This window comes from Prunus mume, linkage group LG2 (genome assembly GCF_029339155.1).
Source record: "Prunus mume cultivar Tortuosa linkage group LG2, ASM2933915v1, whole genome shotgun sequence".
NCBI lineage: Eukaryota > Viridiplantae > Streptophyta > Magnoliopsida > Rosales > Rosaceae > Prunus > Prunus mume.
Window position 1 is genome coordinate 12,808,241 of NC_142699.1, and position 11,226 is coordinate 12,819,466.

At 34.0% G+C, this 11,226-nt stretch overlaps 1 pseudogene; it reads left to right on the forward strand.

The window, feature by feature from the left end:
* Window positions 1–3,057: 3,057 nt before the first annotated feature.
* Window positions 3,058–3,862, forward strand: LOC148919661 (uncharacterized; annotated as a pseudogene).
* The last annotated feature ends 7,364 nt before the right edge of the window (window positions 3,863–11,226 follow it).

Below are 11,226 nucleotides of genomic sequence, written 5' to 3' on the forward strand. Positions count from 1 at the left end.
TCCAAATTATACGCATTATTTTGTTTACTTAATTAATTAATATATTTTTAATATAAAGATTTATTTGACGCATAGGGATTCGGGGAGGATGAGCACAACTTTTTTAGCTGAATATTTTAATATCTATTTATTTATTATTACCGTCATGTTTGGGAAAATGGGTTGGGATCCAAGTATTTTTCTATTTTATTACAACATCAAAACCGATATTGTAAATTTATAAAGTCCAATAAATACATGCAATAATCAAAATACCAAATTTTCCACCAACCCCTTGTTTTCTGCTTGGCAATTTTATGTTTTCTATATTTTTTTTAGTCAAAAAAATAGAGAAAAAAAATGAAAAAACATTATGAAGGGAATTTTCGATATGGGTTACTTGATTAATTAAACCATTTACCCTGTCTCAATAAAGAAATGAAAACTAACACACATTTTTAACCAAAAGGATAACCACAAATCAATGTCTCCCTTCTTTTGAGGTCTTGTTTTAGACATATTTAATTTACTAGTGAAACTTGTGTATATCTTTATTGTCCACATCAAATAATACTGAGTTATTTACACTAACATTTTTTGAGATTTTAGGTGTTTTCACAAAATCTCTTGAAATTTTAAAAATAATATTTGACCATTTTTATATCTTACAAATTATCCCGCAAAGTTTAACTTTTCGATATTACATAGGATTTAGCAGAGTAAATACACAATATATAAGATGTATAATTTATTTTTTTCTGGGTCAGGTATAAAATTAATTACTATCCACATGAAATTAATAGTGGGGGTACTTGTGTCACTTTTAATTACCGAAAGTACATGCAAAATAATAAGAAGGGACAAGTGCAAACAAACCCAAATACATCCATAAATAAATAAATGAATAACTCATTTGCTTTACCCAAATGCCTTATTTAATTGTTGGCGCGGATCTTTTAATTATCTTCTTTTTTCCTTTTTATAATTATCTATTTATGGGATTTACATAAGAATATTGGAAAGCTTTGGAGTATTCCAACACATCTAATTCTAATTCCACGAGAAATTATCTTGGGCCTTACCCTAACGTGTCATGTTGTTGGACCTGGACCATTTTGGAGCAAACAAAATTAAATGATAGTCAAAATGGTTTCAGAGACAGAGCTCTCAATTTCCCCACTGCCAAATATTATTATGTCACAAGCGTCCCCCAGTCCACTCAATCTAACTAGCATTTATTCTCTCACTCTTGGGACATGGATAGAAATAAAAAATTAAAAAAATGCGTGATTTGCCGGTGAAAACCTTGGATGGGGCGATCCACAACGTATCATACTAAATATGTTGTCAAATCTTGTCCAAAAAAGAATATTTCAAGTTTAATGAAATGAACTTTTGATGCACACATTATAGGTAGGTTCATGTATATTTTGACTAGAATATTTCAAGTTTAATGAAATGAACTTTTCATGCACACAACTTATAGGTAGGTTCATGTATATTTTGACTAGACACGAATAAATAAAAAATTATTTATGTATTTATGTATATGAATAGTAAGTGAAATGGTTCACAACATATATGTTTCTCTTTCATAATTATCTTAACACGTGAAACAATCACATACTTAAAACTTAAAATGTCCCGTCATTTTAGGATTATAGCATCTCCAACAGCCTCTTCAACAACTTTGAAATGTTAAAATAGGTGAGACACATCACCAAAACTTCCTCCAAACTTGTCAAACTAAGTCATTAAAGTTGCAAACCCTTTCTCTCTCTTAAGGACTAACAAGTTGACATTGACTCTTTAAAACATTTCATTTTGCTTTGGAACAACAAAACTTACATTGAAAATTATAAAAACCTACAATTTTTTTCTTTTCAAATAATAAATACATAGACTTTCTTCACATTTTTCATAATTTTTATTGTCATAATATTGCATTAATTAAATAGATATTTATTCATATACCCATTCTTAGCACTAACAATATAAATCAACCCTACACCATTTCAATTTTATAAACAAACCCAAAAAAACCCAAAAAATGGCAGTTGACCTTATTGAATTTAATTTTGATTATTAAATTACTTTGATACCCTATTGAGTTTTTTAGATTTTTTTAACGAGGTTTTGGGTTTGGGTTTGGGCTTGTTTTAAGAAATCGATGGCAGTTTTGTAATTTATAAGAAGTTAGAAGCCTCTTTGTTATATTGTAAATGAGCTTTGGGTGAGTTTCTAAAATCCATTATATATTTTTTTTTAAATATAATTTGGGCTCCTATATTAGGTATAATAGTGAATCTCCGTTAATTGAAATGAATAGTCTATTAGGGTACAAATTATTAAAGTAGCAAACAAACATTTTCAATTAGCCACATATGTCAACAAACTTTAAGTTGAAGAGTTTAATTTGCTACTATTATTGGAGATGGTTAGCCCAATTAGTATGGACAAAGAGTATATCCTATTGCACTCAAGTTCAAATTTATTTTCCCTGTAAATTAGATTAATTTAGGATAGTTTAAAATATTGCTTGTACAACAATTAATAAAAAACATTTTATAAGTAGTTTAAGAAATATATATTTTTAATGTTATTATGAAAATTGAAGGAAAATAATTAAAAAATATATAATTAAATCCCACTCGAAAAAAGTGATTTTTTAATTAATCACCAATTAATGAGAGAAATCAATTTATTGGCCCCGTATAGAAGCAACACCTGCACCCAATCGAAACAGCACACGTGTCATGATCTGAAGCCAAAATCCAAAAGTGCAGAGAAACTTGTTTGAAACTTAGCTAAAAGAAGAAGGAAAAAAGGGAAACAAAATCACAGCGGCCCCAAACAAGGCAACGATTAGGGATTTGGGAAATCCAAATTCCAAATCAACACGAAAATTCTATGTTTAGGCTTCGAAAGAGCTCTATATAAGAGCAGTCAAAAAACTTATTTCATTACCCAAAAAAGAAAAAACAGAAATAAAGAAATCAGGTTTTGAGATATTTGTGTCACCGATATAAAGTCTCTGTCATGTCAATTAAACAAAATTGGTTCAAATTTCAAATTTCACAGCTGTTAATTAGGGTTTAAGACAAATTAAACAGTAAAATTTTAATTATAGACTCTTCGTTTCCCCTTTTTTTTTCCCTCTCTCGAATTTGTGGCTATGAAGGCGTCGCAGTCAGGGAGTCCAAGTACAGCTCAATCAGCGGTGGAAAAGGAGTTGGTGAAGTGCTACTGCTGCGGGTTAACAAAGGAATGCACGCCAGAGTACATAGCTACGGTGAAAGGAGAGGCATCTTTTGCCATTGGATTTGAGAACTTTGTGCGGAGGAGATCAAGGACGAGAACTCGAGGTCGCATAGAGGCCTTAGCGACGAGGAGGTGATGAAACGGCATGCCAGTTTCTGTGAGGAGTTTCGGTTGTCGAGCCCTCCAGTGAAGTCTGCTGAGTAATTGATATCGACGATGAAGCAGCTTTTGCGACGGACTTTGAACTTGCCCAAAAAAAGGGGTTGGGTTGCTTACCCGCTCTTTTGAGGTCAAAGAGCTGCTTTGCGCCGATAGCGAAAGCGTAGGCAGATTATTTGAGGGAAGTAGTTGATTCAGAAAAATTAATAATGACTGATAGTAGTAGTATTGGTGGTAAGATTAGTGGAAATTGGGTTTAACTAATTCAGTTAGGTTTTTTTTAACTTTTTAAATTAGTTTTGATAAGCTAGTGTTTGATCAATGCAATGGGGCCTAATTCTCTTATTTAACATTGTGATTGAGGGGATGATTGGTTGAAGACCACTTTTTGTTCATTGACATCAATCTAAATGTACAAGTTCTTTCTTCTTATAATAGTTATTTTGATGGGTTTTGATTTGAAGTTTTGTTTGCAATACATGTTTGTGTTTCTTGGCATATTTTTCTCTTAATTGGGTTTTGGCTATTAAAGTTGAAGATCTTCATGTTCTGGTAAACACAAGACTAAGAGTGTGTGCGCCTTGGAGTGTAAGGTTTGGTAGTGTGCCCTAAAATACAAACTGCAAAAGGGCAATGTACTAATAATGCAACGCTCTTTGGTGAGAACAATTTTACAATTTGTTTTACAACATGTATAGCGCGATAGATACATAATTATAATAAAGGAAAACTTACATAAATATTACTTGAACTTAGAGCATTTTCAAGGGAGATATCAAATTATCAAATTTAAATTTGATGGCTGATGTGACAATTTGACATTTACACAGTTTTATATTCTACCTGATATATCAAATAAATAATTATTATAATAGTCAAATCATTTAAGATAAAGAAGAAAAAAAATATAAAAAGGAAAATAATAAATGAAAGTAACAACTAACTATCTTTAAAAATAATAAAATATTCATTTGACATCTTGCTTTTGGGATGTCAAAAATAATATCTCAACCTCCAGCCTTCATTCCACATCAGCTTTGACAAATCGGCTGGAGTGATGTGAGATGTTATTTCTAGCCGTTAAATGTCTATGTGACACTTTTGACATATCGGTTAGAAATGCTCTTATAGGCATGTGCGTGATTACTACGTAAACTTTTAATTTTTATTATTAATTATCTAAACTTTATAGAGTATTGCAGTGTACTGTGTATCACCCACGTCTATTTCTATTCAGTTCAACGATATTTATGTGAATTCTCTTTAACTAAAGCATTTAAACTAACAAAAGTATGACTTCTCCCACCCCTTTTCAACACAAATTGTTCTCCTTAGCTCCCTCATCCGCCTTCTCTACATACACCATAGTTCCTCTCTCTCTCTCTCTCTCTCTCTCTCTCTCTCTCTCTCACCGAGGAAGATAATCATTTAATACATCACCGTCTGTAATATTTATTTTTCAAAACCAACATCTCCTAAAACTGCAGCCTCATGTCATGCACACAATGATCCATGAAATCCATCTATCCTAAATTGATTTGGCAGGTGGCATGTCAGATTGCAATGGTCCTGTCATTTAATTTGTTTAGATAGTTGCTTGCACTTCTTGGCTTGTACTCAGAGTCTTGGCCTCCAATTCAATAAAAGTTTTCATTTTCGAGCAAAAAAAAACTTTCATATTGCAAGTACTCTCTCTCCATCCAACGATCCAAAAACTTTTCAACCCAAAAGAAACTCAAAGATAATTACAAAATAGAAATACAACCAAGCACTTAAGTCTTCTTTGAAGATATGGAGTAGAGTGTATATATGCAGAGGATGGGGGAGAATTGGTGTTGGAAGGGGTGGGGAAGTCGTGAGAGAATTTGATTTGATTTGATTTTTTTTTTTTTGGTATGAAGTGAGAGAATTTGATTAAGTTTTGTTTTTAATTGTTTAATTGTTAGTTTTAAAATATTAATTTTTTTCACTATATTGAATTAACGGAAATGCCTTTAAACTTAACGGAAAATTTAACAGAGTTAGACATATGTGATATATTGCAACACTTTATGAAGTTCAAGTGGTTAATAGTAAAAATCAAAAATTCAGGTGATAATCTTGCACATACCTAAAAGTTTATGTGGTATTTATGCAAATTTCGCTATAATAAATATAAAATTTTGTAACAATAACTAGATAGTTGCGTAAATAATTTTATAAAACTTATGATAAAAATGTTGATTATATAAAAAGAGTAATGCTCTTTAGACACATAATATTGACCACATTAGCTGACCACCTTATGTGGCAGTTGATGTGTCTTGCCATCAATTAATAAATGTTGTCATGTGTATTCTATTTTTTATTTTTATTTTTCCAACTTAAAAAAACAAAAACTTTGAAAATTAAAAATCAAATTAAAAAACCCTAGGGTCCCTGGCAAGTGGACTCACCTCGTTCTCAATTCTTCCTTACGTCTCCACAACACTCCCTTCCTCCATTGTTGCTGCACTCTTTTCCTCACGTCTCCACATCACTTCCTTTATAGTGTTTATAACTCTTAAGCTTTTCATGAAGCTTCTTCATTATATGCCATAAGCACCAACGATGCCTAGTGTTAGGAAAGACAATCTCAATAGCATTTTTCATGGCCTTGTCTTATCAGTAATTATCCCACATGGAGCATGCCCAGACATGCATGCCAGCCACACTTTAAATAGCCAAACAAATGTCTCAGTGTCTTCACTTGAAATCAGTCCAATCCAAGCAAAATTGAATGCCCGTGATGATTAACACCTACAAATGGAGCAAATGGCATGTCATACTTATTTGTCAAGTATGTCGTGTCAAATTAATGGCATCACGCTAGCTATGAACTTCCTGTAATACATATGCAATAATACACATTCAGTTGACATTATAGTACCCAGTACCCATGAACTATATGCTAGCTAGACCCCAACAAATTGCAATAATACACATTCAGCAAACATACCTACTAAGTGATTGTTCGACAAGAGTAATTTGCAATAGTATCTAAACTCAGTGATTCAAATTGTCGTGAGTTAACATATATAATAAATGAGACCACTTCAAAATAAAAGCATTCTCCCGTGTCATCTCAAACAACTTTGCAATAGAATCACTCATCCACTCAAGGAAACTTTTAACATAATCAATTGTACTAGATGCAACATATGTTAGAAAGAAGATGGGATAGTTCAAATTTTCATCTGCCTAACACTGCAATTAATGGAAGAACCAATATAAATCATTGCAGTATAGTTGACACAAAACTTATGTGTTGTCAATACAAATTTTTTAATTAAAAAAAAAAAAGTTTCCCCTACTGACCGATTCTAATATTTGAACAAGTTCCAAAACTCGGCCAGCAGTATCAACAGGTAGTAACACATTTCCATCAGATCGTAGAGTCTTCTTTATGATATCTAAATAATAATCAGAAAATAAAATACAGACTAAGAATAACAAAACTTCATTCATTCACAAAGTATAAATACTTGTTCATTCCATGCATGTTTCTTCAACAGGAAAAAGGAAAATAAAGAAGACAAGCAAACATGAATTTTACTGTAGATGACAATTTTTAAGACAAAAATCTTGAGGTAGCTAAAATTCCTTGTTCGTAAGGTACCTGTAAATTCCTTGTCCTTTTGGCGTCTATAAGGCTAATTGTTCAAAGCCTTATAGGCATTTGTTATTAGAACAATAGGGCGCTCAGAGGGTGCTTGATTAATTCCATTCAAATGCCTGATTAAAATCACAGCAGTAAGCAGTTCAAATCATTTTTCTTTATTCCAGACATCATATACACATATAAGTGATTGAATTGTCACAGGTAAATTACACTAAACATTGGGTATATACCTCAATCTTCAACCTCTCTGTCAGACAGGCTTTTGGAGAAGAATAGACCAGTGAATATAGACCAGTGAACCTCTCCATTCTTCAACCCACCCAATTGCCTAGGACTGCAACTTTCATTCTTATTGAGAAAAGCAGAGTAGAGAAGCAGAGTAGAGAATGAGAAGCAGAATGAGATAAGTAGAGTAGAGAATACGGTAATTGAGGGGACTCCTACTCTCAGCCACGTTCTAGTGATACTCTTATCAGAGTGCAGCAACAATGGAGGAACGGAGTGCTATGGAGACACGAGGAAGAATTGAGAACGACATAAGGCCACTTGCCAGGGACGTTAGGGTTTTTTAATTTGATTTTTAATTTTTAATGTTTTTGTTTTTTTAAGGATTATTGAAAAAAGAAAAAGGAAAAATAGAATACACATGACAACATTCATTAATTGACATGACATGACAAGACACATCAGCTGCCACATAAGGTGGTCAATATTGTGTGTCTAAATAGCATAACTCTTATTCAAAACCCCATTTTAGCATGACATATTATACAAAAACTCATATAGAGCCTATTTGGAGAAAAACACAAAACTAGCTACTTGTCATTTTCTAATTGGTTCCTAGGGTTGATTTTTTTTTGGGGGGGGGGGGCTACAATTAAGGGTTTGGATTCTATTTTGGGGATATTTGGGTTTTTCGTCTTTTTGGCAAATTGTGATGGAAGAGTTTGAGTTCTGTTGGGGTGGTGATGCTAATACCGTAATTCTCCTATGTTGCTCTCAACTCGTCCTCCATTCCTCTCAGTCTTCTAAGTAACCCATGCATGATTTTCTTTCCTCGTGGACATGTTTCATTCCCCACCCACTGAAGAAAACAAAAAAAAAATGCATCCCCATTTTGGTGTTCTGCAATTGAAACAAAACCAAACACCAATTTCATATCCAACAAAATCATATTTTTACTTCGGCCAATCTACTGGAAATGCTAAAATTGACCTAATTATTCCAACATGCCTCAAATCTTCTTCTAGGATTTAGATTCGTCCATGAAGTCTGGCGTTTGATTTTCTACTCACACTTGCAGTTATGACAGTTGTGATTTAAATCTGTCGAGATCTTCGACATTTTACCTTAAGGTGCGAATTGGGATACTAAGCTCGCTTAGGTTTCTTCATTTGGGGATTTCTAACAACCTATGGAGGGAAGTTGACTAGGTCAGCTTAGGAGACTCTTGAACTCGAAAGGACGCTTTTTAGCCCTCATTTTGATGGACAAATTGACAGACTTGGATGGTATGACCCAATTAAAACTACTTATCAAGTTAACGGATGTAATTACCTAAAAATAAAAAAAAGTTGTGAGACCTAATTGAAACTCGAGGCAAAGTTATAAACCTTTTTGTATAATATGTTATGTTAAAATGGACTTATTTGTGGAAATGCCTAAAATAAAAGGTCTTCAAATAACAAACCAGACCCAATTAAAACTACTTGTCAAGTTAACGGATGTAATTGTCTAAAAATAAAAAAAAGTTGTGAGACCTAATTGAAACTCGAGGCAAAGTTAAAAACCTTTTTGTATAATATGTTATGTTAAAATAAGCTTATTTGTGGAAATGCCTAAAATAAAAGGTCCTTCAAATAACAAACCAGACCCAAAACATAGAACAAGAGGCCCACAGAGGGAGAGGGAGAGGAACAACCGGAGCTTCGTGTCTTCTTCTTGCGATAGCCGCAGCGGACCGACACGTCGCGGACTTTACCACCGGCGGTCCAGTTGCAGTTGCGAGTTTGCAAACACGTCTTGGTTGATCGATACTTATGTTGTTGTTGTGCGAAATTTTGTCTCTGTTGAGAGGCAACGGGGACATTGGAAGAGGTTTGGGCAAGTGGTGCGAGACTCAAAAACACTATCTTTGTCATTTGGGTTCTCGCGGAAAATTTCAGTCCGGTGGGTATGAAAAAGGAAAAATTGGAAAGAAAGGAGGAAGAAGATGCGTCCCAAAAAAGCAGAAGCAACATTGGTTTCTTTCACAACATACCCATACCATAACCCAAAAAACTTGTAGATGCGTCCATGAACCAAACGTAAGCAACATTGGTTTCTTTCACAATATATACCCATACCATAACCCCAAAAAGAAAATTTATAACTTTTATTTACCTATGAAAAAAGAACTTCATGTTAGTGGTGGCGAAAGCTCATAGTCTATCAATCTATCAACCAGGCTTCAAATTCACTGAGTCGTCCGACTGTGGAGCCAGAGCACCCTGGCTGTCATCAGGAGCTGGAGCCTGAGGAGGCGCCACATGTGGATGAAGAGCGGGATGAAAATGAGGAAACTGCATGGCAGACAGAGGAAACTTCTAAACACCATGGAGTTTGGTGGAAGAGGAAGAGCGGGAAGAGAGTGAATTGTATACTTCGATAGTTTGACTACAATGCCCCATTTTAGTGGAGTGAAAATTTTCTTAGAATCTTTTGAAGTCAAAATATTAGAACATGAGTTTTCTTTAATTTTGCTCGTCTATAACATTCTTTATGTATTTTCTGTTAGAGCTATATGTCTTAACCGTGTTATTTTAACTGATGCAGCCTTCTCCATCAACCTCACATGGGGTATTTCATTGCACATTTGACTACATAAATAGACTCTTTGTAAAGGTTCGAGGGTTTAGGGTGCAAACTCATGTTTCCAGTGTGATTTTTCATCATTCAAGATTCGATCACCAGTGTAGAACAACTGGGGCAAATGGAAGAATCAGTAAGAGAATCGCTTAACCAGATTTGGACACATAAAGTATCCCTCTTCTTCCAGTAGGAGCCAAACAAATAGGCCATTACGAAAACCTAGAAACAAAAACAAAACTAAAAACACTGATGCAATCGGGTCGTTGCGTTACCGAAAGCCCAATTTCTCTTTCTCCTTATTTTGCTCTCCCCTCCTTCGTTTGTTTCTGATCAATTCCTGCCCAGAACTTGAAGAATGGGAAAATGTCGACCTGCAACTGTGGCCAAACCGTCTCGTATCGTCGAATAGAGCGGTAGATGGAGAAGGGTGTTTGGGACGAGGTCCTTCAGTTATAGGGTTTGTGGCATGCGAGCTTCAGCTGGAAGCTCCTCCAATTGCGTTAGAAGGCATGGAAAGCCTAAAGGTAATTTAATCTTAATTTTCCATCCTAGGGTTCAAAGTATGAACTTGTACTGTATTTCCACCTTGGATTCTAGCTCTTGTGAAAATGTAGCTTATCGAGGAATTGTGTTAGAATAAGGACTTTCTTAGGGGGTGGCTGGATTTATTACTTTTGTAATAAGCACATATTGACAGTTGCTATGGACTAGAAAGCACATGAGGTGTTTTTGGTTCTCTCAACATGAATTTTACAACATAAATAATCAACGGATTTAAGTTCCAGTGCGATTATTAAGGGCCTGTTTGGTATCCTACTTAAATTCAATTTTATAAATTCAAAAACAAATTTTAAGTCCAGAGTTACAAAAATCCGTTTGGTAAGAAAAACTAGTACATATGAATACGAGTATAACCAAATTAAGGCTATATAAAGTAAAATAAATAAAATTATAAAAAAAGGAAGAAGAATAAGCAAAGTCTAAGAACAGTAGGAAAGAATGACTTCATTTAGATTGAGTTTCCAGAAGAGATCCGACTTCCAATTAATTAATAGATTCGAGATTCTTTAAAGGAAAAGGTAAAAGTTTGTAACTCGAGGCAGGGTAATTTCCAAGAAATTATCCCTCCAGTGACATCAACTTCTAACTAATTAAACATATTGAAAGTTAAAAACAGCGATTTATAAATTGACAAAGATGAGCGCACCAACAAGATGGGAGAAAGTGGCAACAGTTCAAATTGAATCTTTGCCATATAGAATTTTACCAACAAGACGCGTATGAATACTAACAGATTTTGTATTTTGTATTTTCCAAAGTCCAATCAAACTGTACTT